Source organism: Oncorhynchus keta, chromosome 12 (assembly GCF_023373465.1).
Source record: "Oncorhynchus keta strain PuntledgeMale-10-30-2019 chromosome 12, Oket_V2, whole genome shotgun sequence".
Classification (NCBI taxonomy): Eukaryota; Metazoa; Chordata; class Actinopteri; order Salmoniformes; family Salmonidae; genus Oncorhynchus; species Oncorhynchus keta.
The window spans coordinates 45875767-45898753 of record NC_068432.1 but is presented as its reverse complement, the minus strand read 5'-3'; positions in this window follow the sequence as shown (position 1 = coordinate 45898753).

Below are 22987 nucleotides of genomic sequence, written 5' to 3'. Positions count from 1 at the left end.
GATGTCACCTGAATGTGAGTCTACGCACTGTGTCATTCACAGAGAAATGCTGGCTAGCCGAAAGATGTCACCTGAATGTGAGTCTACGCACTGTGTCATTCACAGAGAAATGCTGGCTAGCCGAAAGATGTCACCTGAATTTAACGTCGTATTGAATGATGTTATTAAAGTTATCAATCACATCAAAGCACACGCCCTTAACTCGCGTCTGATTGTACAGCTTTGTGAGGAAATGGACGCAGAGCACAAACACCTTCTCTTACACACAGAAGTCAGATGGCTATCCAAGGGGAGATCGCTTGCCAGAGTGTTTGAGTTACGAGAGCCGCTGCAGAGATTTCTTTCAGAAAGAAGGTCACCACTGGCAGCACATTTCAATGACGAGGAATGAAACGCAAAACTCTCTTACCTGTGTGACATATTCAATCTGCTCAACACACTCAATCTGTCACTTCAGGGGAGAATGACAACTGTCTTTAAAGTGACTGCATTCAAAGCCAAACTGGAACTGTGGGAACGGCGAGTGGACGGGCATATTTAACATGTTCCAAACATTAGCTGCGATTTTGGGAGAGACTGAGACTCTGCTGTCTTTCTCCCAGCTGCTGGGTGATCACCTAGCTTCCCTGTCAACTGAGTTCAAGGGTTACTTCCCAACCGCCAAAGACCCACGAAGTGCGAAGGAATGGATCCGTGACCCATTTGTGAATGTCCCAGGTGAATCGTCTATGTCCGTGCAGGAAGTTGCAAATGAAGTTGCAAATGACGGTGGCCTTAAAAGTATGTTTGAGATAACGTCATCTCTGCCGACCTTAAAATCAAGGCTGAATATCCTGAGATAGAAAACGTTGCTTTCATTTCCAACATCCTGTCTCTGTAAAGCGGGCTTTTCCGCAATGACGGCAACAAAAACAAAATTACGGAGTAGACTGGACATATGGAACACAGTAGACTGGACATATGGAACGGAGTAGACTGGACATATGGAACGGAGTAGACTGGACATATGGAACAGAGTAGACTGGACATATGGAACGGAGTAGACTGGACATATGGAACAGAGTAGACTGACATATGGAACGGAGTAGACTGGACATATGGAACGGAGTAGACTGGACATATGGAACGGAGTAGACTGGACATATTGAACGGAGTAGACTGGACATATGGAACGGAGTAGACTGGAACACTATGGAACAGAGTAGACTGGACATATGGAACGGAGTAGACTGGACATATGGAACGGAGTAGACTGGACATATGGAACGGAGTAGACTGGACATATTGAACGGAGTAGAGACTGGAACATATGGACTGGACATATGGAACGGAGTAGACTGGACATATGGAACGGAGTAGACTGGACATATTGAACGGAGTAGACTGGACATATGGAACGGAGTAGACTGGACATATGGAACAGAGTAGACTGGACATATGGAACGGAGTAGACTGGACATATGGAACGGAGTAGACTGGACATATGGAACAGAGTAGACTGGACATATGGAACAGAGAGACTGACATATGGAACTAGACTGGACATATGGAAACGACATATGGAGTAGAGACTGGAACATATGGAACGGAGTAGACTGGACATATGGAACAGAGTAGACTGGACATATGGAACAGAGTAGACTGGACATATGGAACGGAGTAGACTGGACATATGGAACGGAGTAGACTGGACATATGGAACGGAGTAGACTGGACATATGGAACAGAGTAGACTGGACATATGGAACGGAGTAGACTGGACATATGGAACGGAGTAGACTGGACATATGGAACGGAGTAGACTGGACATATGGAACGGAGTAGACTGGACATATGGAACGGAGTAGACTGGACATATGGAACGGAGTAGACTGGACATATGGAACGGAGTAGACTGGACATATGGAACGGAGTAGACTGGACATATGGAACGGAGTAGACTGGACATATGGACATATGGAACGGAGTAGACTGGACATATGGAACGGAGTAGACTGGACATATGAACGGAGTAGACTGGACATATGGAACGGAGTAGACTGGACATATGGAACGTAGAGACATAGACTGGACATATGGAACGGAGTAGACTGGACATATGGAACGGAGTAGACTGGACATATGGAACGGAGTAGACTGGACATATGGAATGGAGTAGACTGGACATATGGAACGGAGTAGACTGGACATATGGAACGAGTAGACTGGACATATTGAACGGAGTGACATATGGAACGGAGTAGACTGGACATATGGAACATATGGGAGTAGAGACATATGGAACATATAGACTGGACATATGGAACGGAGTAGACTGGACATATTGATATGGAACAGAGTAGACTGACATATTGAATGGAGTAGACTGTACATATGGAACGGAGTAGATTGGACATATGGAACGGAGTAGACTGGACATATTGAACGGAGTAGACTGGACATATGGAACGGAGTAGACTGGACATATGGAACGGAGTAGACTGGACATATGGAACGGAGTAGACTGGACATATGGAACGGAGTAGACTGGACATATGGAACACCCTTCAGGTATCACTGTCTCCCATCACCCCTAGATGGGACCGTCTTTTTGCCGGGAAACAAGCTCAGGGCTCCCACTGATTCAGTGACATGATAAGTTGCAATGTTTTTAATATATGGTCATTAGAGAAAAATATACACTTGTAAAAAAATATATTTTATAATATCATCACGTTAGACCTACTAAAATGTTATGAAAAAGTGTCTGTACTAAACTTATAGGCCTAATCGATATTCTGGTCATGTCGAGACCCCCCCCCCCACGGCCGTTCCGGGAAAATACTGCCTATATGAGACCAGTCCGTGGTGCAAAAAAGGTTGGGGACCACTGCTTTAAACCGTAGGCAGTCATTGTAATGAAGAATTTGTTCTTCATTGACCTGCCTAGTTAAATAAAGGTTCAATTAAAAATATATATATATTAATTTCAGCTTGTTGAGTGGTGTGTTATGTATATCTGTATATAATATATATCTGACCACCTGAAACTATTTCTGTATTAGTGACAAGCTTTGTGGGGCTTGTTTAGAAAGTCCTTCACAGGACCATAAAAGTGAATTCAATTGTTCATATAAGGAGAGAGTCAAGACTATTCATACAACACAGGCCTGAATTCGTCAGCTGGACATTCATCTGATTAATTTCATGGAATACAGAATGCTATTTCTGAATTCCTTGGGTAAATGGTGCCTTAGAAAGAGAATAGCACTTTCAGATGAAATAAACATTAGGCTACGGTCATGTTGCTGACATTATGGAAGGTGTGTTGTTAAGTCACAGAGTTGGAAGGTGTGTTGTTAAGTCACAGAGTTGTTGTCAAATAAAATGTTTTACTTGTTGAGGCACTACATCTTATAATCCATAACAGCTGGGGTGCACCCTATTCCCTAAATAGGGCACTACTTTTGACCAATGCTTATTAGTGCACTGCTATTAACCAGAGCCGTTTCAGACGCACCGTAGGTTTATGCTCAGTGATCTCTTCCTCCTCTGTGGACAAATAAGGAAGTCAAACACTGATAGGCTATATCAGATTGTTGAGAGGAGACTCTGGAGTTGTTCTGATAAACTAAATCCATGTCCTGTGTAAAGAATGTGCAGATAGTGTGATTGTTGTAAACCACGGTAGACCAGGGTGGCAGTTGAGCAAACACAACTCTCACAAGGATAAATATCCTGATTCACCCCTCCGGAATCCAGCCCTGCCTCTCTCTATGTTCTGGAATTAGAATGGAATTAGAATTCCATTGGTTCTTCTAGCAATGTTTTAACCACGGAATTAGAACCCAATTCAATGTTCTGACCTCAATTCTAGCTTCCATACTATATGCACAAAAGCCCCATGTTTCTAACATGGTTAACTACACGCCCCAACATGACAAGGGAAGGCGTGTTCATGACCTAATAGGAAATGAAAGTGTGGGTTGTTTTCTTATTACAGCTTGTTCTTCTGATTGTTTGATGTTATGTAGTCATTAGATGCTGGTTTAGATGGTATGTGTTTCTTTACCACAATGGAATTCTCCTAATGTGTTCTAACACATTAGGGGAAACGCTGCCAATGTCCACTGATGCAATATAACCAAATGAACTTTTTCCCAATCAAACTTGATCTTATTGTCAAACTCAAATAAATATATTGGTATTCCAAAGAAAACAGTCATGTGATTTATTTCTCTACATCTGTGTATTTTCCCTTCGCTTCTGATCCTGTTCTCACCGTCTTCATTTCGTTTTCTATTGTCTTAGGGTTCGTTTGTATTCTTTTGCCTATTGTTTGCTCCTCGTCTCAGAGTTTATATTGATATTGACCTTTGATATAGAGTTGGGCAGGAGGCTTGTTGTCTGTTCTGTCTAATGACTGTGTATTGTAGCCCAACAAGCCTGTTGGAGCGGGACCTACCAGGAAGGAATCCTCAGCAACCAACGTGACGAGCTGTGGGAAGCCTAGCTGTGTTTCGGAACCCACTGACTCATTGTGTTCCTAGCCCTACCTCACCACAGCCCCAGACTGACTTATACACTTTTATTAACAGAGCCCAGTGGCCTTCTCAAGGTTGTCAATGTTCTGGAGGTTTCACTCACACACACACTGTCTGTCTCTAACACACTATCTCTCCATCCATCCCCCTCCCTCTCTCTCTGGGAAGGGAAGAGGTTATTACTCTGCCAACCCAGATCTGAGTCAAAGATGTACTGTATAATACTGTGTAAACAGACAGGGAAAAGTGCCCTTCCCCCTACCTCTCCCAAGCCAAAGCATGATTAAGTCCAAAATGGCAACCTATTCCCTATTTAGTGCACTACTTTTGACCAGGGCCCATAGGGAATAGGGTGTCATTTGGGACACAGCTCAGATCTACAAGGGCAATTTCGGAAAGCTACAGGATTCTATCCAAGTTACAGTAGGTATGTCCCTAAATTCAGCTAGCCAGCCACTGTAACATTAGCTATGAGCACTTGTAATGAGATAGGTCTACATTCTGAATGCTTCCGGGTACTTAGGAAATGCAAATAACTCAAAGTTTGCCAGTAGACTCTAATCTAATAACAAACCTTTCAAAGTCTAGTTTTAGTCTTTATATTATCTTCTATACAGATGTAGTGTCACGCCTTGGTCATTGTATTTTGTGTTTTTGTTATATGTTTGGGTAGGCCAGGGTGTGACATGGGTTTATATGTTGTTTTTCGTATTGGGGTTTGTAGTATTTGGGATCGCGGCTAATTAGGGGTGTTGTATAGGCTTGTCTGCCTGAGGCGATTCTCAATTGGAGTCAGCTGCTTATCGTTGTCTCTGATTGGGAAACGTATTTAGGTAGCCTGAGTTCACGTTGTATTTTGTGGGTGTTTGTTCCTGTCTCTGTGTTGTGGTCACCAGATAGGCTGTAATAGGTTTCACGTTCCGTTTGTTGTTTTCGTATTTCAGTTATTTCATGTACCGTTTACTTTCATTAAAGTCATGAGTAACCTACACGCTGCATTTCGGTCTGACTCTCTTCATTCAACAGACGAACGACGTTACATGTAGGATCTTCATTTGATCACTCTTTTGTAGCTGAGAATTTTTCTGCACAACAGGAAATGCAAACTAAAGTTTTTAATTCCCGCTTTAAAATTTCAGACTTGATTTGACAAAAAATGTATCAACCCCTATAAAAATTGTCATTAATTATAATGACATAATAATTCCAATTTCCTGTTGCTGCAGGATTATTTTCCTGCTGTAGCGAAATGGCTGAAATTAAGATCCTACATCTGTGGGTTACTGTACAGACAGATCCCATTTTAAATTAATTGAATGTGATGCAACAAACAGTATCTCAAAATTAAGAGTTTCTTTTACAATTATAATAAAATGGCACTATTTATGAGGAGCTTTCCTTGTCCTTCTCTGTCTTTATCTCATCTTTTCTGATGGTTTAGGGACATCCTCATTCCTCATTTGATGGCAAACAGGAAGTGAACAGGAAGTCTACTTCTATTGTCCTGGCTTTCTGAGGTCCTCCACTCTGCTCCTGTCCTTCCCCTCTCTGCCTTCCCTGTTCTGTCTCCGTGACAACATCCTGTAGTTGTGACTTTGCAGACAGCAGGACCAGATGACACAGCAGCAACAGAAAGTCCATACTGCTCGGTTGTGACTATCTGGTCAGGTTGCATAGCCAGAAGAAGCTTAGCTAGGACATTTGCTTTTTAAGAAAATCCGATTTTTAAAGTAACCTCAATCGTAACCTAAAGATAATTTCCTTGTTCAATTATTTTCAAGATTGAGCTCATTTTGACTTTGCAGCTTGGCCAACTGGCCAAAATCCTAGGATGATAAAAACATATTTTTAAATGTTAAACTTTATTTAACTAGGCAAGTCAGTTAAGAACCAATTCTTATTTACAATTAGGGCCTACCCCGGCCAAACCCTAACCCAGACGACTGGGCACCACCCTATGGGACTCCCAATCCTGGCCGGTTGTGATACAGCCTGGAATCAAACCAGGGTCTGTAGTGATGCCTCTAACACTGAGATGCAGTGCCTTAGTCCACTGCCCCACTCAGGAGCTAATACAGCAGCAGGCAGACAGACAGACAGACAGACAGACAGACAGACAGACAGACAGACAGACAGACAGACAGACAGACAGACAGACAGACAGACAGACAGACAGACAGACGGTCCCTAGTGCACTTTACTGAGCTCCTTCAACCAAGACGATTTACTCATGAGTTTATTTACAATCACGTACTCTATTTCTGTAACACTTTATGGATGTCTTGGAATAGCAGCCAAATCCCATTGGGACCCTATCTACCTCAGAATAAAACAACATACCCACTGGGCACAGACGTCAGTTCAAGTTCATCTAGTTTTGATTTACATTTGGTTGAGTTGTCAACTAATGTGGATTCAACATGAAATCCCCCCCTAAAATCACCATGTCAATGGATTTAGGTTAAAAGTTGGGTGAAAAAAATATGAAATGCCCTTACGTTGATGACTTTTGGAAATCCACTTAGTTTCCCACGTTAACTCAACGTCCTCACGTAGATTTTTGGGATTGGAATGATGTGGAAACAATCTTGATTCAATGTGTTTGCCCAGTGGGTAATGCGCTGATGTCTCTCCTAATTTCCCCTGTGTCTCCAAGTGAGTTTAAAGTGCTTCTAGTGTGTACTGTTGATATTCCATTATGCCTGGGCTAGCCACTGCACAGCTCAATCCCAGAGCAAGCATTTCGCTACTCTCGCATTAACATCTGCTAACCATGTGTATGTGAGAAATAAAATTTGATTTGATTTTGAGCTAACTCATGTTGTCTATGTTCACATGTACCCATGAGGCATCTAAAGAAGGGATTAGAAAAACAGTCATTTTATTGATTATTTATAATGCATTACTTCTTAAAATCTTGTTTCTATTTCTACTTTCTGGGTTTTATTTTGGGCTTGCTTTCTGGGTTTTAGTTTGGGCTCGCATTCTGGGTTTTAGTTTGAAGTTCATAATGCTTTTGGAACAAATTACTACAGTACGACAGACAATAAACAATTTGATGCTCGTTTCTCTTCTTAGTCCAACTCACCAACACTCCTCCCATTCTCCAGTCAAGTTCAGCCATGCCCAATTCTCAGGTAGAAGCTACCCAATACTGAGCCCTATTCTGTCAGCCAATGTCCGGTTTAGGGCAGGCGACAGCAGGCAGAGAGTTTTCTGAACTGGGGAGTCCCAGCCAGGAGAGACATTAGGGGCAGAGAGGACACAAAGAGAAACACATGTATGTACACACAGAGAGAGAGAGAGAGAGAGAGAGAGAGAGAGAGAGAGAGAGAGAGAGAGAGAGAGAGTGTGTGTGAGAGAGAGAGAGAGAGAGAGAGAGAGAGAGAGAGAGAGAGAGAGAGAGAGAGAGAGAGACTACTGTGCCAACTCCTGCTTTTCACTGGGTCTGAAACTCTGAGTGCGCTCTGAGGAGATGGGAGCTCGAGTATCCCTAACCAGTGTCCCTAACCACCAGTGTCCCTAACCACCAGTATCCCTAACCACCAGCCCTAACCAGTATCCCTAACCACCAGTATCCCTAACCACCAGCCCTAACCAGCATCCCTAACCACCAGCCCTAACCACCAGCCCTAACCAGCATCCCTAACCACCAGCCCTAACCACCAGCCCTAACCAGCATCCCTAACCAGCATCCATAACCACCAGCCCTAACCACCAGCCCTAACCACAAGCCCTATCCAGCATCCCTAACCACCAGCCCTATCCAGCATCCCTAACCACCAGCTCTAACCAGCATCCATAACCACCAGCCCTAACCACCAGCCCTAACTAGCATCCCTAACCATCAGCCCTAACCAGCATCCCTAACCACCAGCCCTAACCACCAGCCCTAACCAGCATCCCTAACCAGCATCCATAACCACCAGCCCTAACCACCAGCCCTAACCACCAGCCCTAACCACCAGCCCTATCCACCAGCCCTAACCAGCATCCCTAACCAGCATCCCTAACCAGCATCCATAACCACCAGCCCTAACCACCAGCCCTAACCACCAGCCCTAACCACCAGCCCTAACCAGCATCCATAACCACCAGCCCTAACCACCAGCCCTAACCACCAGCCCTAACTAGCATCCCTAACCACCAGCCCTAACCACCAGCCCTAACCACCAGCCCTAACCACCAGCCCTAACCACCAGCCCTAACCACCAGCCCTATCCAGCATCCCTAACCACCAGCCCTATCCAGCATCCCTAACCACCAGCCCTAACCACCAGCCCTAACCAGCATCCCTAACCACCAGCCCTAACCACCAGCCCTAACCAGCATCCCTAACCACCAGCCCTAACCACCAGCCCAAACTACCAGCACCTGTGGCCCTTCTGTCAAGTGACAACGAATCAGAGATCTCAGCTGTGATCATTCGCTTCGTTCAACCCCCCAGACAGACTGACAGGGATTCAGTGTCTTTCCTCCAGACAGGAGCTCATTAAAGGAGTCTGTCTCAAATGGTACCCTATTCACTAAGAGTGCACTACTTTTGACCAAAGCCCATAAGGAATAGAGTTTGATTTAGGAGTGAGTCAAGAAGCACAAAGTCTCCTCCGTTGGCAACCGATTCATTCTCATGTCCTCATGCTTAACTCTGGGGTCAGGAAGTTGACCGTTTTCTTTCTTAATCTGTGCAGTTTCAGGATCTGACAGACAGACAGTGATGAACGTTGAACAGTAGACAGAGGGATATGGGGATATCTCCTGATATCTCTTGCTAGACTACCCACTGCTGGGAAATAGGGATTGAGTTTGAAATGGGCCCTTACTCCCTGTACTCAGAGCAGTAGGGAATAGAATGCCATTTCAGATGCACACTTTGTGCTTTATCTTCCAGCTCTGGGCAAAAGTGGTGCACTCTATATGAGGTGTGTAATTTGAGACACAAGATAGGCTCTTCCTTCACTAGCTCTCCCCTTGAGATAGGGAGAGTTTGGCTGTCTGACGAGGTCAGTGGAATGGAAGGTCACAGAACAAAGGAGAGAGAGATGTTAATCACATACATCTATATAGCTTCTCTCAGCACACTGTTTATCCCATTGGGTAAACCACTAGAGTTTTATTCTCACAATTCTATTAAACTCACAATTCCATGAAACTTCAAATAAATATGGCTCATTCTGAAACTTGAGGCTCCAGGATTCTTGGTTGATACAATATTTTGCTTTTAAAGTAAACAATTCCTTTTGGGTTTTCTTTCACAGATTGTCTCTCATTTCCAGTTATTTGCAGCGTTTGCGTTTCTATTGCCATCAACATATTCACATGCAAAGCAAATTATCAACTGAACTCCAGTCCATTCAGTAAGATATTGAGTTTGGATGATCCTCAATTGTGTTGTCCACAGCATCTTTGGGAAAAGACAGAAAAAAACGACAATCATTGTGGCTTTTCTGTTATGTAGTTTATTGCAGAACTGGTTGCCAACTCTGAATGTTATAAGGTTTAAAACGTTTAAACACGAGCTTTGGGGAAGCTCGCTATGTCTGCATCCCAGGACCCTTAGCCCTGAATGGGAATAGGTTACAATTTGTGATGCACACTATGTCACCTCAGGGTTTCTTGTTCTTGTGATGGGTACGATGGATTGGTCGTATTTGGTTTAACTTTGTGATCTACATACAGATCATTTTTTGAAAGTAAGCCCTTTTGGGATGAAGCCAGACAGGGTGTGTCTGAAATAGCACCCTAATTCCCTATAAAAAGATGTTGGATCTTAATTTGATCACTCTGTTGTTGCTGAGAATTTTCCTGCACCACTTCATGATTTACAGAAATTCACTGGAAACCCACACTATTCATGAAGTCTAATTTTGGCCAGCTAATAGCCTAACTACTGATCAAGCAACATTATGACTAAAATGTTAAAATCCTGCCAAGCCATATATGCAGGCCCTGGTCTAAACTACAGATGTAGGATCTTAATTTGAAACTTATAGTGTATGTTGAGGTTTACAATGCTTCTGAAGTTTGAAATTTCCACTTTGAAATTACAGACTTGATTTTCTTTGACCAAAAAATCAACCCCTACAAAAACGTCCATTAATGACAGTCCACATAACAATTCAAATGTCCTGTTGTAGCAGGATTCTTTTCCTGCTGTTGCAAACTGGCTCAAATGAAGATCATACATCTGTAGTGCACAGTATAGGGAATGTGGTACCATTTGAGACACAATAGCAGTCTTCCTCTGTGGGCGTACAGGACTGTTGTCTCAGTCTGGTTTCCTCAGTGGTTTGTGGCTGTTTTCCATTTATTAAGTTTTTCAACATCATTTGAGGATCTTAAAGGGTTTTGTATGAACAACAAAGTGTCTGACATGAGAAGCAGCCAAAAACAATGAAGTGTGAGTCTGGGTATGTTTGGGAGGGAGACAGAGGAGCTTAATTGTATTTGTGAGTACTGGGGTTGAAGAGCTCAGTGGTTTGGCTCTGGGAAACTATGTGACACTAGAAACACTGTGTACATTATGTGTCTCTACGGCAGGGGTCCCCAATTACATTCAGCCGTGGGCCGATTATTATTGGGGCTCTGAAAACTTGGAAATCACCCACGGGCTGAACTGAAAATCACCCACGGGCTGAATTTGGCCAGCAGGTCACCTATTGGAGAACCCTCTATCTCTCTTTCTCTGTATGTCTCTTCCTCTCTCTCCCCACTCTCTCTCTCTCTCTCTCTCTCTCTCTCTCTCTCTCTCTCTCTCTCTCTCTCTCTCTCTCTCTCTCTCTCTCTCTCTCTCTCTCTCTCTCTCTCTCTCTCTCTCTACCTCCCTGTCTGTGTCTCAGATGGTACACTATTCCCTCTATAGTGCATTACTTTAGCCTCGGGAGCACAGGGCTCTGGTCAAAAGAAGTGCACTATGTAGCGAAAATAGTGCAATTTGAGACACAGACTGAGTTGGCCTGGAAGAGGCTAACACAAGGATAGTACAGTCCACAGTGGAAGAGGCTAACACAAGGCTAGTACGATCCACAGTGGAAGAGGCTAAAACAAGGCTAGTACGCTCCACAGTGGAAGAGGCTAACACAAGGCTAGTACGCTCCACAGTGGAAGAGGCTAAAACAAGGCTAGTACGCTCCACAGCGGAAGAGGCTAACACAAGGCAAGTACGCTCCACAGTGGAAGAGGCTAACACAAGGCTAGTACGCTCCACAGCGGAAGAGGCTAACACAAGGCTAGTACGCTCCACAGTGGAAGAGGCTAACACAAGGCTAGCACAATCCACAGTGGAAGAGGCTAACACAAGGCTAGCACAATCCACAGTGGAAGAGGCTAACACAAGGCTAGTATGCTCCACAGTGGAAGAGGCTAACACAAGGATAGTACAGTCCACAGTGGAAGAGGCTAACACAAGGCTAGTACGCTCCACAGCGGAAGAGGCTAACACAAGGCAAGTACGCTCCACAGTGGAAGAGGCTAACACAAGGCTAGCACGATCCACAGTGGAAGAGGCTAACACAAGGCTAGCACAATCCACAGTGGAAGAGGCTAACACAAGGCTAGTATGCTCCACAGTGGAAGAGGCTAACACAAGGCTAGCACGCTCCACAGTGTGTTGAAACCCTACAGGGATAACAGGTAACATCCTAACATGCACATTTAAATGATTGAAAGCCAGGTGCTAAATGTTTCATCAGCAGCTCTTCATCACAGGCTTAAGATAACATATACAGTATAACATATATATATAATTATACAGTGCCTTCGGAAAGTATTCAGACACCTTGACTTTTTCCACATTTTGTTACGTTAACAATCTACACACAATACCCCATAATGACAAAGTAATAACAGGTTTTTAGATTTTCTTTGCAAATGTATTACAAATAATAAACATAAATAACTTATTTACGTAAGTATTCAGACCCTTTACTATGAGACTCTAAATTGAGCTCAGGTACATCCTATCTCCATTGATCATCCTTAAAATGTTTCTACAACTTGATTGGAGTCCACCTGTGATGTGTTGTGTTGGATTTGCCCCAAATATAATGCCTTCTATTTAGGACATGAAGTTAATTTCTTTGCCACATTTTTAGCAGTTTTACTTTAGTGCCTTATTGTAAACAGGATGCATGTTTTGGAATACTTTTATTCAATACAGGCATCCTTCTTTTCACTCTGTCATTTAGGTTAATATTGTGGAGTAACAACAGTGTTGTTGATCCATCCTCTGTTTTCACCTATCACAGCCATTAAACTCTATAACTGTTTTAAATTCACCATTGGGCTCATGGTGAAATCCGTGAGTGGTTTCCTTCCTCTCCGGCAACTGAGTTAGGAAGGACGCCTGTATCTTTGTAGTGACTGGGTGTATCTGTCCTTTTGTCCGATGAGTCAAAATTTTAGATTTTTGGTTCCAACCGCTGTGTCTTTGTGAGATGCAGTGTAGGAGAACAGATGATCTCCTCGTGTGTGGTTCCCAACGTGAAGCATGGAGGAGGAGGTGGGACGGTGTGGGGGTGCTTTGCTGGGTACGCTGTCAGTGATTATTATAGATTTTTTTATTGAACTTTTATTTCACCAAATAAATACCATAAATAATGGAATGGGGCATGCTTATTTAAGATGGTGAGGAAAGCACTTTTAAAGAATAACCAGGCATCCTCTACTGATGGAATGAGGTCAATATCCTTCCAGGATACCCGGGCCAGGTCGATTAGAAAGGCCTGCTCGCTGAAGTGTTTTAGGGAGCGTTTGACAGTGATGAGGGGTGGTCGTTTGACCACTGACCCATTTCGGACGCAGGCAATGAGGCAGTGATCGCTGAGATCCTGGTTGAAGACAGCAGAGGTATATTGAGAGGGCAGGTTGGTCAGGATGATATCTATGAGGGTGTCCGTGTTTACGGATTTAGGGTTGTACCTGGTAGGTTCCATGATAATTTGTGTGAGATTGAGCCCATCTAGTTTAGATTGTAGGATGGCCAGGGTGTTAAGCATAACCTAGTAAAGGTTACCTAACAGTACAAACTCTGAAGATAGATGGGGGGCGATTCATTCACATACGGTGTCCAGGCCACAGCTGGGGGCTGAGAGGTTTCAACTTATTTAGGTTTCAAGGCATACTTAACCAGCATGTCTACCACAGCATTCTGCAGCAATACGCCATCTCATCTGGTTTGCGCTCAGTGGGACTATCATTTGTTTTCAACAGGACAATGACCCAACACACCTCCAGGCTGTGTAAGGGATTTTTGACCAAGAAGGAGAGTGATTAAGTGCTGCATCAGATGACCTGGCCTCCACAGTCACCCGAACTCAACCCAATTGTGATGGTTTGGGATGAGTTGGACCACAGAGTGAAGGAAAAGCAGCCAACAAGTGCTCAGCATATGTGGGAACTCCTTCAAGACGGTTTGAAAAGCATTCCAGGTGAAGCTGGTTGAAAGAATGTCAAGAGTGTGCAAAGCTGTCATGAAGGCAAAGGGTGGCCACTTTCAAGAATCTAAACTCTAAAATATATTTTCATTTGTTTCACACTTTTGGTTACTACATGATTCCATATATGTTATTTCCATAGTTTTGATGTCTTCACTATTATTCTACAATGTAGAAAATAGTCAAAATAAAGAAAACCCTTGAATGAGTAGGTGTGTCCAAACTTTTGACTGGAATTGTATATATATCGTCATCAATCTACACACAATATCCCATAATGACAAAGATAAAACATATTTTTATATATTTTTGCAAATATATTTAAAATAAAAAAAACTGAAATATTCCATTTACATAAGTATTCAGACCCTTTACTCAGTACTTTGTTGAAGCACCTTTGGCAGCGAGTACAGCCTCGAGTCTTCTTGGGTATGACGCTACAAGCTTGGCACACCTGTATTTGGGGAGTTCCATGTTTGATAGATCGTCGAAAGGCTCAGTGCGGATGTTGCCTGTGGGGACAACTGAGGGGACAACTGGAGGCAATTTTATTTGGTCCCGCAAGTTTTCTTAATTGTGTAAATCTGTTCCCAAACACAATAGAGAGATACATGTGATCTTATACAAATGTAAGCAAGGTTTGAAATCATTATGTTTTAGTCAAATGTTATATCTGTTTGGGCTTTTTGCGGTTAATTACAAATTATTTGTGTGTATTTATCATCCCACAGCTGAATCTAATTGATGATCTCTGGTCTACAGCTTATCACGAGGTATTCTAACTCAGGCGAACAGAACCTTGGGACTTTCTTAATATTAGAGATGCGCACCAGCTGTCTCCACTACGGGTTCGGTGTGTGTGTGTGTCCACCCTATGGAACGGTTGAGCTAACGTGCGCTAATGTGATTAGCATGATGTTTTAAGTAACAGGAGACAGGACGGACAGTTGATCGTCCTCGCAGTGGCAGACCACGTGTATCTGCACCTGCACAGGATTGGTTCATCCGAACATCACACCTGCGGGTTAGGCACAGGATGGCAAAAACAACTGCCAGAGTTACACCAGGAACGCACAATCCCTCCATCAGTGCTCAGACTGTCCACAATAGGCTGAGAGAGGCTGAACTGAGGGCCTGAAGGCCTGTTGTAAGGCAGGTCCTCACCAGACATCACTGGCAACAACGTCGCCTATGGGCACAAACCCACCGTCGCTGGACCAGACAGAACTGGCAAAAAGTGCTCTTCACTGACGAGTCGTGGTTTTGTCTCACCATGGGTGATGGTCAGATTCGCGTTTATCGTCGAAGGAATGAGCGTTACACCGAGGTCTGTACTCTGGAGCAGGATCGATTTGGAGGTGGAGGGTCCGTCATGGTCTGGGGCGGTGTGTCACAGCATCATTGGACTGAGCTTGTTGTCATTGCAGGCAATCTCAACGCTGTGCATTAAAGACATCCTCCTCCCTCATGTGGTACCCTTCCTGCAGGCTCATCCTGACATGACCCTCCAGCATGACAATGCCACCAGCCATACTGTTCGTTCTGTGCGTGATTTCCTGCAAGACAGGAATGTCAGTGTTCTGCCATGGCCAGCAAAGAGCCCGGATCTCAATCCCATGAGCACGTCTGGGACCTGTTGGATCGGAGGGTGAGGGCTAGGGCCATTCCCCACAGAAATGTCTGGGAACTTGCAGGTGCCTTCGTGGAAGAGATGGGTAACATCTCACAGCAAGAACTGGCAAATCTGGTGCAGTCCATGAGAAGGAGATGCACCGTGGTACTTAATGCAGCTGGTGGCCACACCAGATACTGACTGTTACTTTTGATTTTGACTCCCCCTTTGTTCAGGGACACATTATTAAATTTCTCTTAGTCACATATCTGTGGAAATTGTTCAGTTTATGTCTCAGTTGTTGAATATTGTTGTGTTCATACAAATATTTACACATGTTAAGTTTGCTGAAAATAAACGCAGTTGACAGTGAGAGAACATTTCTTTTTTTGTTGAGTTGATGCACTGTAATAGCACATTTCCTATCTCTCCGATACCTCATGTCTATTTCTCTCTATTTTCTTATCTGTCTTTGCCTCAGATCCTCCAGAGACTTTCACATGTCCATAATCAGATCAGAGTCAGAGAAGCACAAACAGTAGGTACCAGAGAAGACAGATGGTGCTGATGGAGTGGACCTCTGGCAGAACAGCATATAGCTCGATCTCTGCTCTGAAACGTGCTTAGGCAGCATTTTAAGATATATTCCTGCTGCTCTGTGAGTTTGCCGTGGTGTGTTGTGTTGGTGCCCTAGTGCCCTAGAGAGACGGGTCATTGGAGAGTTGCAGGGGACTTAGGTGGGGGTGTGAAGGTGGCCTAGGTAGAGAGGTGGATGGCTGGAGGGGGCCGATGTGGAGAGGGTGGAGAGGGCCTATGTGGAGAGGGTGGAGAGGGCCTATGTGGAGAGGTGGAGGTGGCCTAGGTGGTGGGGTGGAGAGGGCTTAGATGGTGGGGTAGAGGGGGTCGAGGTGGAGGGGGCCTAGGTGGTGGGGTGGAGGGGCCTAGGTGGAGGTGGCCTTGGTGGTGGGTTGGAGGGGGTGAGGGGGTGAGGTGGTGGGATGGAGGTGGCCTAGGTGGAGGTGGCCTAGGTGGTGGGGCACTGGGGTGGAGGGGCCTAGGTGGAGGTGGCCTAGGGGGTGGGGTGGAGGGGGCCTAGGTGATGGTGTAGTGGGGTCGATGGGGCCTTGGTGGAGGGGTGGAGGGGGCAGCCCAGTGTGTGTCTGAGTGGTGAGGGGCAAGAGGGGCAAGGTGCGAAGGGCTGTCTGCCTGCGATCATCCGAGCAATCATCAGGCAGGCAGCCAGACCAGACCAGATGTGCCCCTCTTAAATAAAAGATTGGGGCAAACAGGGGGTGCATTAGCGTCACACACACACACACACATCCTGTCTCGCTGAAATGTAGAAACCCTCTCTTCCATATGGTCTTCTGGCGGACCAAAGCCACTTATTCAAAGTGACAGAACTGTAAAAAAAAATGGACAGTGAGTGACATACCGTATATTCTGTATAACTGGCCCTTATGGGAATCAATCCGACATCCCTGATAGCACCATGCTCTCACTAACCCTTAATGGAGAGGGATGGTGTGTTCTTTGGAGCTTGTGTTGCAAACCACTCATAACCCTGCTCTGCCCCAGGCTTCCTGCTGTGTAGTCACTGGGCGGACCGTCTCTGCAGCGGCCAAGCTGAGTCAGGGAAACGTTTGGCCAGCTGCTGCCAGGTCTGTTTTCCTCTTCTCCTCCCTCTCCTCCTCTCCTCCTCCTCTCCTCACTCTTCTCCCTCTCCTCCTCTCCTCCTCCCTCTCCTCCCTCTCCTCCTCCTCTTCTCCTCCCTCTCCTCCTCCTCTCCTGCCTCTCCTACTCTCCTCCTCCTCTTCTCCTCCACTCTTCCTCCTCTTCTCCTCACTCTCCTCACTCTCCTCCTCTTCTCCTCACTCTCCTCCTCTTCTCCTCATCTTCTCCTCACTCTCCTCCTCCTCTCCTCCCTCTCCTCCATCTCCTCCTCTCCTCCCTCTCCTCCGTCTCCTCCTCCTCTTCACCTCCCTTTCCTCCTCCTTCTCCTTCTCCTCCACTCTTCCTCCTCTTCTCCTCCCTCTCCCCCTCTTCCTCCTGCTCCCTCTATTAGTCTGAGATGATAGAGCAGGTGTTGGGAGCAGAGAGGTTAATGGGCACCCTCTACCTTCTCGTCGGAGTGTTTTCTCCCTCTCTCTACCATCTCATCTGAGGATTCCCTCCACTTCTCTCCAAGCCATTAAAAGCTCATTTAAAAGTGATTAAGCCATCATCAGCCCTCACAGTATGCCAACTGTTTGAATATTGCTTTCTGTTGTGATTGATTGAGTACACACACACACACACACACACACACACACACACACACACACACACACACACACACACACACACACACACACACACACACACACACACACACACACACACACACACACACACACAGAGAGATATATACTTTACCCAAGCAATGTATTTATTTTGCTGTGCGTTGCAATATACACTACATGATCAAAAGTATGTGAAAATCTCATTCCAAAATCATGGGCATTAATATGGAGTTGGTCCCACCTTTGCTGCGTTAACACTCTTCTGGGAAGGCTTTCCACTAGATTTTGGATCATTGCTGCGGGGACTTGCTTCCATTCAGCCACAAGAGCATTTGTGAGGTTGGGCACTAATGTTGGGCGATAAAGCCTGGCTCGCAGTCTGTGTTACAATTCATCCCAAAGGTGTTCGATGAGGTTGAGGTCAGGGCTCTGTGCAGGCCATTAAAGTTCTTCCATGCCAATCTCAACAAAGTCATGGTGAAACAGGAAAGGGCCTTTCTCAAACTGAATCATCTGGAAAGTCATTGTATGCTGTAAAGTTAAGATTTCCCTTCACTGGAACGAAGAGGCCTAGCCCGAACCATGAGAAACAGCTCCAGGCCATTACTCCTCCTCAAACAAACTTTACAGTTGGCACTATGCATTTGGGTAGGTAGTGTTCTCCTGGCATCCACGAAACCCAGATTTGTCCTTTGGACAGCCAGATGGTGAAGCATAATTCATCACTCCAGAGGACACGTTTCCACTGCTCCAGAGTTCAATGGCGGTGCGCTTTACACCACTCCAACCGACGCTTGGCATTGTGCATGGTGATCTTAGGCTTGTGTGCGTCTGCTCGGCCATGACGAACTGACTTGTTGGAAAGGTGGCATCCTATGGCGGTGCCACATTGAAAGTCACTGAGCACTTCAGTAAGGCCATTCTACTGCCAATGTTTGTCTATGGAGATTGCATGGCTGTGTGCTTGACTTTATACACCTGTCAGCAACGGGTGTGGCTGAATTAACCAAATCCACTCATTTGAAGGGGTGTCCACATAGTTTTGTATATATAGTCTAGCTTGAGAGGATTTGCAATTAAACATGCTGCAACTTTCCCTTAAAAGGATAAACTGTGTTGTTGTTCAACATTGAAACTTGTTGCCAAATTCCTGTCGGTCCAATACAGTGAGACACAAACACAGGAACGTTTTTACAGAGTGTTTATTTAATCTGTGAATGAGCTGCTACTGGGGGCGAGAGAGAAGAGTTCTCTGTGTGTGTGTGTGTGTGTGTGTGTGTGTGTGTGTGTGTGTGTGTGTGTGTGTGTGTGTGTGTGTGTGTGTGTGTGTGTGTGTGTGTGTGTGTGTGTGTGTGTGTGTGTGTGTGTGTGTGTGTGTGTGTGTGTGTGTGTGTGTGTGTGTGTGTGTGTCTGTGTGTCTGTGTGTGTGTCTGTGTGTGTGTCTGTGTGTGTGTCTGTGTGTCTGTGTGTGTTTGTCTCTGGCCCAGGAAGACACACATCAGAGAGTTAGGCTGTTAGGACACACTAGAGTCACTGTTTTTTCAGGGAATCTCTACCTGTTATTGACTAACCCAACTGGAATTTGGGTGTCTTGGATCGGGTTGCACTTAAGTATCCCTCCTTATCACAACCTTACATGTGTTACGTTCTATCATATGATTCGTCAATATTCTATAACACGCCATATTGTTCTCAGATTGATTTCAAAACCATGGAGGGATCAGTTGACATCTTCAGTCATTCGTTGTCTAAAGATTTGCTGACGAATCTGTAACTAGGCCACAGCTCCATTCTGGCAAAGCTATGTCATGGTTACAGCTAAACTTAGAAAGTCACTCTGTAGCTAGACAGGCTAAGAGGCAGGTAGACCGTTTCTATATAAACAGCTCACAAGACCACAGGCCTTAAATAGAATAGGCCTGAAGCAGCCCTACACCTCAGTCACAGGCTGTGGCACCCTGATATCCACATAGTGTAGTGTTTTTGACGAGGGCTCTGGTTAGGGAAAAGGGTGATATTTGTGACGCAACCTCACATTCATACCACAGTTTAAAAATATACCCTGTGAATTTCTACTTTCTTCTCTTCTGACCCCAGGGACAGTGGGTTCTTTCTGAAGCTTACACATGAGTCTCACTATCTAGTGTTGACTTGGAAACTGCCATGACAAGGTCTTCTGATTGAAAGTCTCTCTAACTCTCATTATCTCAGTCCCCGAGTCTCTCAGTCTCCACTATCTCTCTGAGTCTCTCAGTCTCCACTATCTCTCTGAGTCTCCCAGTCTCTCAGTCTCCACTATCTCTGTGAGTCTCTCAGTCTCTCAGACTCCACTATCTATCTGAGTCTCTCAGTCTCTCAGTCTCCACTATCTCTCTGTCTCTCAGTCTCCACTATCTCTCTGAGTCTCTCAGTCTCCACTATCTCTCTGAGTCTCTGAGTCTCTCAGTCTCCACTATCTCTGTGAGTCTCTCAGTCTCTCAGAATCCACTATCTATCTGAGTCTCTCAGTCTCTTAGTCTCCACTATCTCTCTGAGTCTCTCAGTCTCTCAGTCTCCACTATCTCTCTGAGTCTCTCAATCTCTCAGTCTCCACTATCTATCTGAGTATCTCAGTCTCTCAGTCTCCACTATCTCTCTGAGTCTCTCAGTCTCTGTCTCTCAGTCTCCACCATCATTCTCTCTTTCTCTTACTTTCCAACCCTCCCTCTCTAGCTCACAGCCTCTCCCCCCTCTCTCTTTCTCTCTCTGTGTAGAGGTTAGTAGAGGGTAGAGAGCTAATCACACCTGAGATCTGGCATTGATCCTGAATCAGAATTCTGACCAGCGTCCACGTCATTACCCTTCAGCTGGCTAGCGTGGCAGGCGATGGGAGAGTAAGCTCCACAATCCTGCTATCATATTCATAACAGAAGACCTTAGGCTTAGACCATGTTATCATCTACACATTTAATTATTTTTGTATAGTGCACTATTATGGGATTAGGGTGCCAGCCCTGGTCTAAAGTAGTGCACTATATAGGGATTAGGGTGCCATTTGATAAGCGCTCTCTAAAAGTCGGAGAACTGAGCCAGTTGATTCACACACTCATTCGCCCCATAGATCTCTTTCTACTGTTGACGTGGTCTGACCATGTTCTCCTTCAGTTCTTCTATGGAGATGGAGCTTTGTCTAACTCTATCTGATGTCTGTGAGACAAACTGTCCTGGGGTAAACAAGAGAGATATATTTCCTGAATCCTGCTCACTCGTCTAAATCTCATCTTTATGTATTTTTTCTCTCGCTGCAGAACATCTCCAAAACAGCCAGGAGCAAATTCTCAGTCAGGTTGTCTTCAGGAAACCCAAACCAGTTTTAAAGCAGTCAGACACACAAATCATTCCCCCGAATATCTAAGTCAAAGTTTGTCAGCTCGGGGATTCGAACTTGAAACCTTTCGGTTACTAGTCCAACGCTCTAACCACTGTGCTGATCCCATTAGACTCTGACACTGTGCTGATCCCATTAGACTCTGACACTGTGCTGATCCCATTAGACTCTGACACTGTGCTGATCCCATTAGACTCTGACACTGTGCTGATCCCAGATCCCATTAGACTCTGACACTGTGCTGATCCCATTAGACTCTGACACTGTGCTGATCCCAGATCCCATTAGACTCTGACACTGTGCTGATCCCAGATCCCATTAGACTCTGACACTGTGCTGATCCCAGATCCCATTAGACTCTGACACTGTGCTGATCCCATTAGACTCTGACACTGTGCTGATCCCAGATCCCATTAGACTCTGACACTGTGCTGATCCCATTAGACTCTGACACTGTGCTGATCCCATTAGACTCTGACACTGTGCTGATCCCATTAGACTCTGACACTGTGCTGATCCCATTAGACTCTGACACTGTGCTGATCCCAGATCCCATTAGACTCTGACACTGTGCTGATCCCATTAGACTCTGACACTGTGCTGATCCCATTAGACTCTGACACTGTGCTGATCCCATTAGACTCTGACACTGTGCTGATCCCATTAGACTCTGACACTGTGCTGATCCCATTAGACTCTGACACTGTGCTGATCCCATTAGACTCTGACACTGTGCTGATCCCATTAGACTCTGACACTGTGCTGATCCCATTAGACTCTGACACTGTGCTGATCCCATTAGACTCTGACACTGTGCTGATCCCATTAGACTCTGACACTGTCCTGATCCCAGATCCCATTAGACTCTGACACTGTGCTGATCCCAGATCCCATTAGACTCTGACACTGTGCTGATCCCATTAGACTCTGACACTGTGCTGATCCCAGATCCCATTAGACTCTGACACTGTGCTGATCCCATTAGACTCTGACACTGTGCTGATCCCAGATCCCATTAGACTCTGACACTGTGCTGATCCCTGATCCCATTAGACTCTGACACTGTGCTGATCCCAGATCCCATTAGACTCTGACACTGTGCTGATCCCAGATCCCATTAGACTCTGACACTGTGCTGATCCCATTAGACTCTGACACTGTGCTGATCCCAGATCCCATTAGACTCTGACACTGTGCTGATCCATTAGACTCCCATTGACTCTGACTGTGCTGATCCCAGATCCCATTAGACTCTGACACTGTGCTGATCCCATTAGACTCTGACACTGTGCTGATCCCAGATCCCATTAGACTCTGACACTGTGCTGATCCCAGATCCCATTAGACTCTGACACTGTGCTGATCCCAGATCCCATTAGACTCTGACACTGTGCTGATCCCAGATCCCATTAGACTCTGACACTGTGCTGATCCCATTAGACTCTGACACTGTGCTGATCCCAGATCCCATTAGACTCTGACACTGTGCTGATCCCATTAGACTCTGACACTGTGCTGATCCCAGATCCCATTAGACTCTGACACTGTGCTGATCCCAGATCCCATTAGACTCTGACACTGTGCTGATCCCATTAGACTCTGACACTGTGCTGATCCCAGATCCCATTAGACTCTGACACTGTGCTGATCCCAGATCCCATTAGACTCTGACACTGTGCTGATCCCAGATCCCATTAGACTCTGACACTGTGCTGATCCCATTAGACTCTGACACTGTGCTGATCCCAGATCCCATTAGACTCTGACAC